At 34.3% G+C, this 14,862-nt stretch overlaps 1 protein-coding gene across 1 annotated transcript in view; it reads left to right on the top strand.

Annotated features, from left to right (window-relative positions):
* The first annotated feature begins 12,690 nt into the window (after positions 1–12,690).
* CDH18 (cadherin 18) overlaps positions 12,691–14,862 on the top strand; it is a 608,955-nt gene continuing 606,783 nt past the window's right edge. Inside the window, exon 1 of the mRNA XM_027607141.2 lies at positions 12,691–12,755. The gene's annotated coding sequence lies outside the window, so the exon portion shown is untranslated. The remainder of the gene's footprint in view (positions 12,756–14,862) is intronic.

Raw genomic sequence — 14,862 nt, forward strand, 5'->3', positions numbered from 1 at the left:
TAACCATTTTTCAAGAACAATTTAGGATTTGTTAATACCATTCAGGCTATTCTTTCTTGTGGGAAATAATCAGAAAAAAAGCAAAACAGATTCCACCCAAGAAGACCTGAGTCTATTGCGTTGGTAGTATGACAGTTAAACGCTATTATGTTGTGGTAATGAAAAAATATAATAAAAAATACTAGGTACTTAACACATGTATGATTCCATGATCAATAACTGTATTTTCCTACATTACATAAGCTTCTTGCTTTATGTCCAGCATTTAGCTCACTTCCTGGCATAGTGGTGGTTGTGAAATAAATGTTTAGTGAAAGAACAAATGCGCATTTAAAGAGCAATCTTTGGCTTACTGCAAATTAACCTAAGTTTGCAGATAGATAGATTGCATTATGTACTTTGCCCTAGAAAATGTCAATATATGCTCTTCTCCTTAAAATTACTGTACATTTTCTCTCTGGTTTTATACACCATCATTCATTCATTCATTCATTCATTCATTGGTTCTTTCAAGTAATATTGATACATATAGATGATAGATAGATGATAGAGAGAGAGAGAGAGAGATTTATGGAATATTTCTCTGGAGCTTTGTAAGAGCCCAAAGTAAGACAGAACAAGACACACAATCAGAGAGTTATATTGTAGTTAGAGTTAAAAATTTTGACTAAATTAATGGTGAGGTCTTAAATTCAGTTGTTGAGTGGAAGGACAATGTGTATGAAAAGCTATCACAGAAGTGTTTAGTGTATGTTTAAGAAGGGCCTGGATTTATATAGAGGAGATATCTAGCTGTCAAAGGAAGCAGTGGAACATGATACAAAAACGTATCTTAATTTTTTTCCAGAGGGAAAAAGAGGTAAAAGTGAGGTGATTTCGTCAAAGGGAAGTTCTTCCTAAAAATTAGATTGGTCCAGCAATTTAAGCCAGTTCTTCAGATCATGTTCTCTGCCAGAAATACTTACAGGATCAGAAATGGGAGGCTACGTGTAGTGATGCCTCAGAAAGTGAGAGGATGTGTCTGATCATCTCCAAACTGAACTTCAAACTGAAACAATATGATCTCATATGTACAGCACAACTGTGAGAAATACTCTTAAGCAATATTTTATTTTACTTTTTCTTAAGCAATATTTTAAAGTCCTCTACCAATCATTTGTTGATTGATTTGTTCATTCAATAAACATAAATAGCATGTTTAGTATATGAAAAGAGAAAATTATTATTACAACACAGTTAATTACTAGTGTACTGGTTAACCTGGTATGTATATTCAGTTTGAGGTGGCACAATGGAGAGAACAATGAATTCCTTCTGGAATGGAATAGACATATTTGCTCCCAGGATTGAAGGTTGGGCCATTAGGCAGTTCGGACCATTGGGACAAATGGGAACAGAGGAAAGGTCATTTTTGCCAGGGGGAAACACATGTGTATAAAGATAAAGAAGCTTTCTATTTTTTATTTATATTTTTAAACTGTACCTTAATCAATATGATGGTACTACTTGCAAATTGTAAAAGATACATTTTGAGAGATACACAGGGGCCTTGAATGATGTACTAAATTGTTCAGATTATCTCCTAAAGTTGACATGGAATTAGTTTAGGTTTCCAAATATAGTTAAAACTATATAATTACAACAGATATATTTAGTAAATATTTCACAGCAACTACTATAAAAATTAAGATTATAGTGTGTAAAATATAATCTACCTGTGATCATAGTTTCTCTTTATAATTTGTAATAAATTACATTTGAGGAATATTTATGAATAGATACTTCAGTAGGATTTGATGTGAACCTTTCAGTTCATATTTTTAAAAAGTATCTCTCAGACAAAAATCTGAACACCATCACATAATTGTTTTAGTCTCTCAGCATTATTCCCCCCCAAAATAATAATAATTTACAATTGAAAAAAAAAACTTGCAAATGTTTCCTATGACTCAATTTTTAATGTAGTGTACTTTTTCAACTTGCTGACATACTACCGTACACTGATGACATTCATTTATTCTAATTCTTCTTAATAAGTTGATCCTTTCTGGGAATTATTTGCATAAAATAATGAAGTAGGATTACCAAGGAATTAGAGCAGTGCTATTAACATACTCCCCCCCCACACACACACACAAACACCTCCTGTGGCCTCATACTTGACTTCAGAGGAGGAACATTTATTTTCATTCACTTATAATAGCAAATTAAAAACCAAAGCACCAGGAAAAAATGGTGATTTCTCTAGTTATTATTTAAAGAAATTGAAATGCCTATGTCTTAAAAATTGTTATCTATTAAGCCAAGAATACTTTTATGTATTTCATGAAATACCTTAAAATTGTTATTGGATATGTATTCTAGAGCATAATCACCAGGTAATGAAAATAAATTAGAAATATTAAAAAATCCTTAATAGCATCCTACCTTATAATTCTGTTCACTACATTTCTAAAATCTCTCCCATTTAATTTGCATTCACTTTTTCTAAGTCAACATGTTTTGATCTTGTGGTAAATGTTGTTTATAACCTGAAGGTGATTATAAAACTACATCCTACTTATTACTTAATAGATTTTCAATTTAGAATCAGTGCACTCAATTTATCTCCACTAGATCTAAACAAATACTGTATTATAGAGGTCAGATTTGACTGGCACAGGTAACAAGTAATCTCAATAAAATCTCAGAAGAAGCACATTTCCTACCTTCAGCTTTTAAGTGAAGTTACTTTTCACAAATAATTGAAGAGAAATTAGTCATATTTCATTCTATTGGTATAACTTGTTTATCAATGCAAAATAATATGTTTAAAATGAAGTCAAATCAAATTACAATTTTTCCTTGATGTATGGCATGTGCATATATACTTGCTTTGAATTAGCAAGCTTATTTGGAAGAAGTATGAACTGATGGCTCTAAAGGTAGATATGAGTATAAAAGAATTATTAGTTATGCTTAAACATTATGAATATAAACTTACATGTAAAGCACAGTTGATCAAATGATAAAGTGGAAAAGAAACCAAATCAAATAGCCCTCAAAATTTCCATGCTAAGAAATCAGTCATTATTTTTATTTTTATTTTTTCTCCAAGTGAAAATAGAACCCTAGTAAAATTTAGGTATGTTTAAAAGGTTTTATTTTCGGGTGCCTGGGTGGCTTGGTTGAGCCACCTGACTGCCTTCTGCTCAGGTCATGATCCTGGAGTCCTGGGATCGAGTCCCACATCGGGCTCCCTGCTCGGCAGGGAGTCTGCTTCTCCCTCTGACCCTCCCCCCTTTCATGCTCTCTATCTCATTCTCTCTCTCAAATAAATAAATAAAATCTTAAAAAAAATAAAAGGTTTATTTTCAGGTACAATTTAATAATGGTTACAATATATTTTTTCTTTGTCTAGTTTTATAAACTGATCCATAGGTATAACTTTCCATCTGCAAAACTGCTAATTTCCCTGTCAAATATGTTTATTTTTCAGATCTATAGCAAAAATAGCTTATTCCCACTATTAAATTCCAGTTTCCAACTGTGGTTTTTATTGAACTGCAGACATTTATTTTATTTTACTTTTTACTTTTTAAAGTTAGATTTTTTATTTGAGTACAGTTGACACAGTGTTACATTAGTTTCAGGTGTACAACATAGTGATTCAACTTCTCTATAGGTTATGCTGTGCTCACCACAAGGGTAGCTACCATCCATCACCATACAACGCTATAACAATATCTTTGACTATATTCCCTATTCTGTGCCTTTCATTCTCATGATTTACTCATTCTATAATTGAAAGTTTGTGCCTCCTGCTCTCCTTCACCCATTTTGCCCAACCCACACCTCCCTTTACTCTGGCACCCATCAATTTATTCTCTTAATTTATAGTTTCGGACATCATTTTCTTCTTTCACATCATCTTCTTGTCACATCATCATCTTCTTGTCACAACATGATGAATATACAGTATTGTTTTGTTTTTGCCACTTCTCTGCTAAGTTTCAGGCAATCATTAACTTCATGGGATATTAGAGAAGTATTTAGAAAGGTGAAATTGATTAAATGTGCTGCTATTAGCAAAATTTAAGGTCTTTTCCCATTTTCTGAGATAATTCCATTTAAAATTAACAGTTTAACTATGGTGCAGAAAGGATGAGAGATGAGGACTCCTGGACTAGCCATCAGGGCAAAGTATATATCCTGAAATTTCTGGAACAATTGACTAAGCAAGTTGAAAATGCTGGGCATCTTCATTGAGGCCCAGAATTTATGAAGATAAATCTGTAGTAATTTTTGAAACAGAACCTGCCATTTTCTCTTGTAGGGAAGATAGAATACTACTTAATGGAGTTGAGCACTGGGATAAGATAGGAAGGATGGAGGAATTTCCACCCGCCCTAGGCTTTTAAGGTTGGAAATCCCACCCCTAATCTTTCCCTACAGAACCAATAATGGAATAAACAATATTTGGTCAGGCTTTAAATAGGAGTCAACCACTTAATTCAGAAGCATCACTTTTCTCTTCCCTAGATCAACATAAGCATCAATGGAGGTTTGTAAGAGTACAAAGTCTCAACATTTACATGTTTATACATGTGTAACACGTAGATGTTTCCCTGACTCTGCAATACTCCTCATTTCCTTTCAATTCTCAGACTCTGTAACTTTGTTATAGGGACACCATACTTCCCCAATCTATCTTAACACACCTAGTGGATTTTTCATACTTTCAGGTTCCTGCAGGTTCTGAGGTGGGGGAGGAGGGTTCTGGTGCTTCAGGTAAGGAGAGGGAGGAAGAGAAGGTGGCTGTGGAAGCTGCTCGGATTCCCAGTGATGACTGCTGTTTCCTCCCGAGTTCCCCAAGGGCTGACACACCCTACTCTCTGGGATGTGAATTTGCTTTTGAAGAACTTTGGAATCTGTAATCACATGAGAAATCATCCTTCATCTGTTAAACTTATTTTTGTCCTACTCTTAAAAAGTATTTACTCGAACTTCTTAGGCCAAATCCATGGCATTTAATTTTTTTTGTATCTTCCTGAAAAAAAAGTAATAATGGCTTGCTTCATCTTTCTGGACCTTCCCGTGCTTCCAGAACACAACGCACTCCTGGTCTCCTCTAATACACTCGTCATTCCTTCTCAGTGATGTGTGCTGATTCTTTTCCCATTTTCTCAGGTGTGAACATTATGGGGTCCCTGGGTTCAGGATTCTGAATTTGTCTTAATCTATCACATTTTTGGTGTTCTTAAATAGACTTATGAAAGATGTATATACCTTCTTTGTTCTGATAAATAGCAGATTCTTTTTCGAAAATTAGATTCTTCTGTAACATCCCACCCAAACTCTCAGAGTATAATAGGAATCTCAAGTGTAAACTGACTGCCCTGCAAACACACACATCAGCAAATGTTGTAGGCCCTAAAATCAAAATATATACCGTCTCATTAACTAGTTGAGACCACCATCATCTCTCATCTTGACCCCTGCAAGTGCTCCTACTCATCTCCTGCTTCCAGCCGCCCTCTTCCAGGCTGCTGTAGTCAGAACAGTCCTTCTAAAGCTTAACACCATTGACCTCATTCTTCTCTTTAAAACCCTGAAAGTCACTAAGTATAAAAGCCCTGAGTCTGGTGTGTATGGTGTGCCTCCCCTTCCTCACCTTGCATCAGCTTCCCATTGTTCTCTACAACCCAGTGATCCGGCCTTCCTTGATGTTCTCCTCACATGCTGGCCTCTTGCTGTTACTTTTGACTACAATGGCCAATATCTGGGTGCCTGCATGCCTCCCTTTCTTATTTCTTTCACTTCTGCGAATTTCACCACTAACTCTACTATCACTGTGTACCCAGTATCTTACTTCTTTATACCCATGGTATCCAACTTATAAGATATTAATTTATGCATTTTTTATTGTGTATAATCCTCTAATTGGAAGGAAACATTCACGACAACAAAATTTGGTTTGTTTTATTCTCTGCCAAATCCAAGCACCTAAGGCAGTGGCTGGTGCTCAATAAACATCTTTATTCTTAATGTTAAATTTAAATGATCCCTGAATGTTCTTCCATTAAAAAGAGCCTCTTCTTTAGTGGCAAATTCCTCTGGCTTTATCTTTGTCTGAACTCATTTTGCAATGAGTATCTAGTGATTTCTCTTTGTTCTTCAAATTCTATTTTGATAGTGGATTAGGGTGAGAGTAGGGGGTGGAAAAATTGGTTAATTGCCCCACAGGACTATTAAATTATTGGACTGCAGGTGCAACTCAGGAAAATATTCCTTAGTTCCAAAACTACTTCCAGGTTAAATTTCAGTTACAAATTATTTGTCAAAATAGCCACTGTAACATCTACTTCCCTTGATTGGTCTAAGTTTGTTGACTATCTTCAAAACGCCTGGACCATCTTGAGCCAAAAGCCCTCCTTTTAGAGACAGGTACAACCTACAAAAGTCTCTAACAATTAATAGCAACAAAAATAGAACAGCAACAACAAAATGAGACAATACAATTCCAAGCATCAATGAATAATAATGTAGATTTTAACCAAAGACTCTGAGTGAAAAGAATAAAGATATTAAATCATAAAACATGTGGGAAGAATTTCTGAACACTATTTATTTATTTATTTATTTATTTATTTATTTATTTATTTATTTAGAGAGGAAGGAGGGACAGAGGAAGAGTAGGAAAGAATCTTATGCAGGTTCTACCCCCTGAAAATCCTCTTTAAAAATAACCCGTTTTACCTTAAAGTTAAGCCCATTTTCCATTACCATCTCCCTGCCTCCCTACATCTTCTCTCTCCACATGTTCTCTACTTCTCTCTGCACTGGCTATTCTAACGTCTACTCCATCATCAATATTTATCTGATAAATTAATGTTATGTTATTGATATCTTTACTAAGTCCTTACCTCTCTTACTGTTTTGATAAGAAATCTTTAGGAAAACTTTAGCATTGAATTTTCAATTTTTTAGCTAACCACATGAGGTTATCATTGCTAAGAACATTTTTGAAATGCCTTTTATTGAAACACTTTGATCAAGGACTACCTGTAGAAACCATTGGCATTAAGTTATTGTCATGCCATGTGTATCACAGCTAAATTCTGAAATCAGACTCTTAGCATCAGAATGCAATCAGTCTGCCAGAGATTGAAGTGTGAAGTGGTTTGTTGTTCTTGTTTTTGGGTGGGGAGAGAGATATTACATGTTTTGAATACAAAATTATTTAACTAAAGTTGCAGAGTGGAAGCACAGTTCATTAGAGACAGAGAACAAGAAGAAAAAGGATTAATAAGTTGGCCAAGAAATAAGAGGGTCCCAGCTTGAGGAAGAGGAATATAATTCCTCTTTCAATAAAAGTGAATACTGTGACATTCCACCACTGAAAACATATGCCAGCGGTTTAATTCCCGAATGCTCCAATATGGTGAATTTTGACTCAGTATTTCCCAGACTACAATAAAATCTTTAAAAAATTACTATTTACTAAAATAATGAATTTGTTAAAATATTATGAACATATCAGACACATTTGTGTTCACCTTTGCTGTTAGAACAAAAAAAAATCATTCTCCAAGAACAGGGAAGAACCAAGACTTCAATGATTGTATTGTGTATTATTTAAGCCAAAATACCTGCTTTTCATGTCAATTTTTATTTAAAAAATCAGTGGAAAGATTCTAATCATGATGGGCTCTCAGTTTCAGGGCAAAATTTCAAATTATGCTAAAAATAATATTTCTAATACCTGCTCCACAATTCAATTTGAAATTCTCTCACTAGCACAATTTTATCTTATTAAAATTTTGGTCAAAAGCAAAGGCTATACAAAGGCTATATACACATGTATGTATGTGTTGGGAGAGAGAATGTGGATAATTTTCTTATGAAGAATGATTATATTGGTTTTAATATTAACTACTAGCAATGTAATTAAATTATACTTATTCATTTACCAATGTACTATAGCTCTACTTGTCAGTAAAACTGTATTAATTCTTCATATATTTGGCTAATTATATGATAGTGCTTGACAATATACTACCAAGTCAATAAATAGCATCATGTCTTAATATAAAATATAGTTAGGTCAAAATTATAACAAACATAGAAGAGACTAAAGTTGGCACATTTATTAAAATTTCAAGTATACATTTCATGTAACATACATTTACTTGACTACAGTGATTTCTGTGATCCAAATGTATATTTGAAGTCTTTGCTTGTCAGAGCAAGAACTCAGTGTTAGTTAATAATTATCCATGAGGTCGCAGGGAATCATCTCTTATGTTACATTGTAATGTAAGAAATAGGATAATACTCTACTATGAAATTTACTATTAATAATTAGAGAAACAAAATCCTGTCTTTTGAATCTGCTAATTATTTACACTGGTTTCATATTTTTAGCAGGGGACAGTATAGATTTTGGACTCAGATATTAGATCACTCTTTGCCATGTGTAAATGTAAAGTTCCTAGAAAAGGGGCTGGCACATAGCAGATGCTTTGTTAGTTAAGGAACTCTCACTCGCTATTGAAAAATAACCCCCAATATATCCATACCACAGTACATTTAAAATGCATTCCTTGTTTACCTTGAAAGATGGTATACTTAAATATACATAAGCCTACCTTCTGGGACCTACCTGGGTGACCCAGGTATCCAGATCTCTTCCATTGGGCAGTTTCTCCATCTTGGACCTCTTCGCCTTCAGTATTTGGATAGACACAGTGTGCAAAATGATTCTAAGGGTTGGGATTAGAAAAATTTTCTATAACTTCGTCCACATCGCTTTGGCTGTCATAGTGACATACACCTACCCTAACTGTAAAGAGGGGTTGCAAATGTTATTTCCCTGTGCTCTTGAAGAAAGGGAACTAGACTGGCAAACATCTATCTACTTCCATCTAAATAAAAGAAAAAAATGTTTTTGGATAAATTTCACTAGTGAGTCTGTTTCAATACAAAATGATTATGAATTAGCTAGGATTTCCTTTGAACCTTTGACTCAAAGCAGATAGGAGGAGAAATGAAAATCTTATGTATAAAGGTAAAAAATTAGCTCTACTTTGCTTGTTCCCTTCCTTTACTCAAGAAAGGAAGATGGTATATATGGGTTAATATAATAGAGGAAATTAAAGGAAAAAATATCACTATTGTATGAACTATAATTGTATAGAAATTCTCTTACTTGAAAATTAACTATTTTCCTAGTATTTGAGTAGTTGAAAGCAATGACCAGAAAAGACAGAAAAATCAACTGACCTAGCTCAATTATTAATTGCTAATTAATAAAAATGTGAATCCTTTATTCTTAATTATGAGACAGCAAAGTACTAGAAAAAATTGGAAAACAGATCTGCATGCACTTTAGGCTTTCATTTTAAGGGAGATAACTTTCTTAAAACCTCTTTTTGCTTTGCTGTGAATAAATAGATTTCATTAGGGAGAAGTACAAATTCATTTTCAGTATTCCAGATTCTCAATTATTTTTCATTATTCTGTCACTACTTTGGGTGTGAAGTGGGTATAAATATTAGCTACAGTAATTGGTCTTATATTTCACATTCCAAACCCAAATCCCTAAGGGCCATGGAGGTAATCTCTGAAAAAAAAAATAGTATCTTTAAAACTACAAGTAAAATGGTATAATCACCAAAATGTAAGCTGAATGGCTGAAAATATACATTTCTATCATTTGGTAGATTTTACAAAGTGGAATTTCTGATTAGCAACTATATATCTATAGGTTATCCAAGGGTAACAACAACAACAAAAAAGCAAGCATTGATTTTTGTACTTTATAAACTCTGGTAAACAAGTATTCAAATGTGGGGTCCATGGAGGAGAAGGTCTGGCAGTTCTCAGACTCAGTGATGGGAAATACATTATTTTCATGTTTTCCATAGACATCTATATGACAATCCCAGATGCAGAAAGTCTGAAATTGAGAGATAACACATATGAGTCTTATCATAATCTCTCTCTCCCTCCTATCTTGCTTTCTTAATGGTGATTCCAACTTAATGATCTACATAATATATTAACAGATATAAAGGAGGAGAAATAATTTTCCTTCTACCCTTCTATGTTCTTGGCTGAGATCCCCTTGTAATAAAAGATCAGCTGAAGAAAAAACAAATAGAAGTTTAATAACATGTATAACTCCTGTCTACATGGGAGATACCCAAGAAAACTGAGTAACTGCCAGAAATGGTCCAAGTCACCACCTGAAATACCATCTCCAGCTAAAGACAAAAGATACTGGTGAGAGGCAGTTATAGGAAGTTATCAAGCAAAGCACAATAAACAAAGTTGAAGTTGTTACACAGATTTAAGTCAATGCCTTCTCCATTGATGAGTTTCTCATTATTTAATCATCCTTCTCTTCCTGGTACAGAAAACACAAGTGCTAATCTGTGCTCTGTTACCAGGTTGGTAGGAACATATAATATTACCATTTCTGCACCATGAGGCAAACATTTATAAGGTGAGGGAATGAGAGTATATCACTGAGTTTCCAATTGTTTTCTCTTAAAATATGAGTGTGCTCAAAATAGACTAATAACCTCCCATCACTCTTAGAGTAAAAACAAAACAAAGCAAAAATAATTGGTTTTAGAATGTTCTAAAGGTCCCATGTGATCTAGGTTCCTGTTACATTTCAAACTTCAACACCTTTCCCTTTCAACTCCAAGTGTATGGCCCTCCTTTATTTCCAGAGCCATTACAAGGGCTGCTTTAACACCTGAGAAAAAAATCTCTTCATCTGTTGCAGGAGATCATTGAAGGGACATGACCACAGGTTGACCCCGAGATAGATTACCCCCAGGCAATTAGAAGCTCTTCAGTAGAGCAGGGATTACTACCTATGTTTCCTGACTTTTGCTTATACATTATAACCCATATCATTATCACTCAGAGGAATTTGTGCATAGCAGTTGTTCAATAGAGGTGATTTTTAATTAATTACCACTATTCCAAGAAGTCAGTGTAACTTAACTTGCCTTGTGAAATTCATAGGAAACAAGATTTTAAATACATCTATATATGTAAATCATATATATCTACATCTATATGTATCCATCTATCTACACAAACACACATGCATTTGTACATGTTTATGTATATAAGGCACATATATATTGTATGTACTTTTATATGCATATAAAACATGTATATATATATATATATACACATTAAGTTTAAATACGTATATAGAAAATATTAGGAGATATGTTTAGTACAATATATTAACACCATATTGTTATATATGCATGTGTGTGTTTATTATAGTTACAGACTTACCTGGATGTACATTTACAAATTGTATCTAAAAATGCCCATGTCCCCTAGGTCTCAGCTGAGGCCAATTGAATCTTAGTAACAAAGTGTAATCTAAGGGTTAAGTCTATTTTAAGGTGAGCCAGGTGATTCTAAATTGCCACCACCGGGGTTGATAAATACTCACTTAGAGGGCATAAAGAGAGAGGAAAGTCTTCAGCCATGTACACACACAGACAGAGGCTTTGGAAGCCAGAAGAAGGATAACTTTGTACAACATAATTTCCAAGCTATAAAGTAACATTTAATTATGTTAACATTTATTTTTCTAAGTTTTCTTTCTTTTGGCTCATATATACATAGTTACTCTAATAAATTCTATATTAAAGTATGGGAAACATTTTTCCATAAATATCTCCTTTGGAGGTGCTATCATTCATCTACTTCCTATTTGTGTGTGTTCTTTCAAAATGCAATCACAAATGTTGCTTTTATAAATCCTTTTGGCCAATGATATGTGAGTCTGAATTACTTTTCAAGAGGATATTTGAAAGCCTTTCAAGCAAATTGTCCGTTTTGAAGAACACTGTAATCAGCTATTGCAAAAACAGAAGACTAAAAAGATAGACATGTTTCAATACATTGCTTAAAAGCCAACAACTTGACAAGGGTTGTTACAGAGAACTCTTGTTTGTACTGAATGGCTCATGACACAACAAAATAGGCGTGGGATTTCTTCAAAAGGCATTGAGTTCCAGGAATGCTCAGTCTGGGCATTAGGATTTTTGGCTGAAAATACTACTTTGTAACAATCTGATTGAGACAGTTTTTAGACACATACTGGATTTTATGCTTTTGTGTTTATGTGTTTTATTCCAGAACACTATAAAGCCAAAAAAAAAAAAAAAAAACTTACTAATTATGAGCCAAAGAACTAATACCCTTCATAGAGAGAAATACTTAATCTTTCTTCTTATTCTAGTCACAGATGATTCATAATCTCTTCTTCCAGCTAACTTAAAGAATTTTGACCCCTGTGATTTTTCCCAAACCTATCCCATTTTCACTGCCCTCTTAAGGGCCCCTCCTTCTATCCCTCCTGATTCTACTTCTGGTTTTACTAGTTTCTGAACATCCACAAATGGGTGTCTGCTGAGAGTCAAAGTTGAGTGCAATTAAGTGGTTGATGAAGAGGAATGGGAGAGGTGGTCTCAAGCTGAATTAAATCCAAGTGCTGGGCAGTTACTGCCAACCCAAACCTCAGGTAGTTAGTCTGTTTCTGCGTGAGTCTGAAGTAAGTTCTAACTTGTGGAACTTCTGGTTCCCAGTCCCTCAGCTCAACAACTCTTCATTCAACCCATGGAAGACACTATATTTCTTCCTGCTCGGCTCCAGTGGGTGATGGTACCATAATCTCTGCTGAAGGCATCTGCTGATCTTTGCTGGGAAGCCTCTTCAACACCAGGAAGAAGGTAAGGCTGTGGGAATCACAGTCAGGAGACTTTAAGGGGGAAACAAAACACATATGAAATGTCTTAAAGTACTGACACAAGTACAAATCTCACTTCCAGCTCAATTATGACTACTATACGCACATGACAGATAAGGCCTGAATAAAGTCTCAACACAGTTCTTATGTTTTACTTTGTTAAAAATCGTGAAATTAACAAGCATAAAACCAATGAATCATTGAAGTAGTACTTAGTAAAAGTTTGTTGTGCACACACAAAAAGACCGTTCATTGAACCAAAACATGGAATGAGATTCTAGGGCATATTATTATAAAGCAACTTACGTAGTAAGAAAGCAGTGACTGTTTATTCTTCACAGTGATTGGTTATAATATCAGAAATTTTTTAAGCGATAGAAAATTGGTCGGTGGTTACTTCATATCAGTTTTGGGAACCAGTTTAAGTTTTGCTCATGATTTCCAGAGACATAAGCAAGAAATGACCCAGGCCAAGTCAGTCTTGCAAAATAAGCTAAATTAAGCTTTGCATGTATGATTAAGCTGATTTTGTATGCTCAGGGAACTTTCAAGTCTGGTGTCGGCTTTTGATTTTAATAACTTCTAATTCTTTACATTTAAGAAATTGATGTAAAACGTTGGCAATACAAAATGGACGTTCAGCTGTTTTGTTGTAATCTAGCTCTTCTATCATCATTTTAGCTCATTGTCTCTCTCCTTCATCGGTCATTAGTGTTTTAAACTGGAATTAGCTCTGAGGTTTAGTCTGTTTGGTCACTGACATACAAACTGGAAACTTCTGAGTCTGTTTTCAATGATTTAATTCCACACTTATGATCGTCATTATCGCCTGTGTTTCCATGGTTTCAGTTAATGATGTTCTTAGTTTGATGCTCTGAGGATGTTAGCAATAGTGGAAATTAGCAGCATCTCTTACATTTTCTTCAAGTTGGCCTGTGGCAGGTATACCTGAATGTACTTGTAAACATTCCTTTTTAAAGCTTTAATCTGTTGATGCTATGGAAGGTTTATAAACTACAATGGGATTTACTAAAGAAGAGTGTTTTTTACATTATACAAAATAATTGTCTGTGAATTCTTCCTGAATCACCCTGGCAACAATTCTTTTGGTTCCGGCAGGCCGGAATTTTATTCTTTATTGACACCAATTGTATCACGGGCAGAAAAAATTCTCAGATAAACATAAGTCATAATTACATGATTATAATATATGTACTCAATTAGAATTATAATTGTTTCTAAGTGTTTTAAAGTATAAAGTGAAATCTATACTAACAGGTAAAAAACAGAACCGCACTTTTTTTTTTTTCTTTTAAATATCTTTGGTGGTATGAGTGGGGTAGGGGATCATGAAACGCATTAGGGTGTTAAGTAGTACTTTTGGAAAGCTAGGAAGTAAATAGCAACTGGGGAAAAAGATCAGAAAATGGAACCTGGATGTATGGAACCTAGGGTAAATTTTAGATGCTATGAAATTGCATTCTGACATAAACACCTAAACAAAACTCATCATGTTACATGAGGAAATGGTTTTTACCGAAATCAGTATGTACAATGATGACAAATAATCAACTTCCAGAAGTAAAATCTTTTTTATGTAGGTGCAAGAAAAGGAAATTAAGAATGTTTTACAACTGGCCTTAATTGAACTTAAAGTTTTAGTGACAGCTTTGTAATAATTGGAACTCAATGTAGGTTTCTCTTTGACCAAAAACTCTGAAACTGTCTCAGGGAAAACAGCAATTCTTAAAATAAAAACTTAGTATACTAAATCAAAGGATGTAAAGTAACTGAGTGTAATCTTGCCCTTTCCATCATGCAAAAAACCAATAAGAAGCAAAGATGTTGAGGTAAGGAAAGCCAGCAAACCAAAGGGTTGGCCGACTATTGTCCTAAAGAAGCATCTTAACTCAGCATAAAAATTGAGCCTCTCTTATGTTAGAAAGAGGGAGAAAGAGCCTCTCTTATGTTAGAAAGGAGGAGATTGGAATCAGGAGGTGACTGATGTCTATAGCTATTCAGGTACTTGCAAAGGTCCAAGGAAGGTTATGAAGCTTTCTGTCCTTGGTCAGTTGATCTGTGTACAAAAA

This window comes from Zalophus californianus, chromosome 5 (genome assembly GCF_009762305.2).
Source record: "Zalophus californianus isolate mZalCal1 chromosome 5, mZalCal1.pri.v2, whole genome shotgun sequence".
NCBI classification, from domain to species: domain Eukaryota; kingdom Metazoa; phylum Chordata; class Mammalia; order Carnivora; family Otariidae; genus Zalophus; species Zalophus californianus.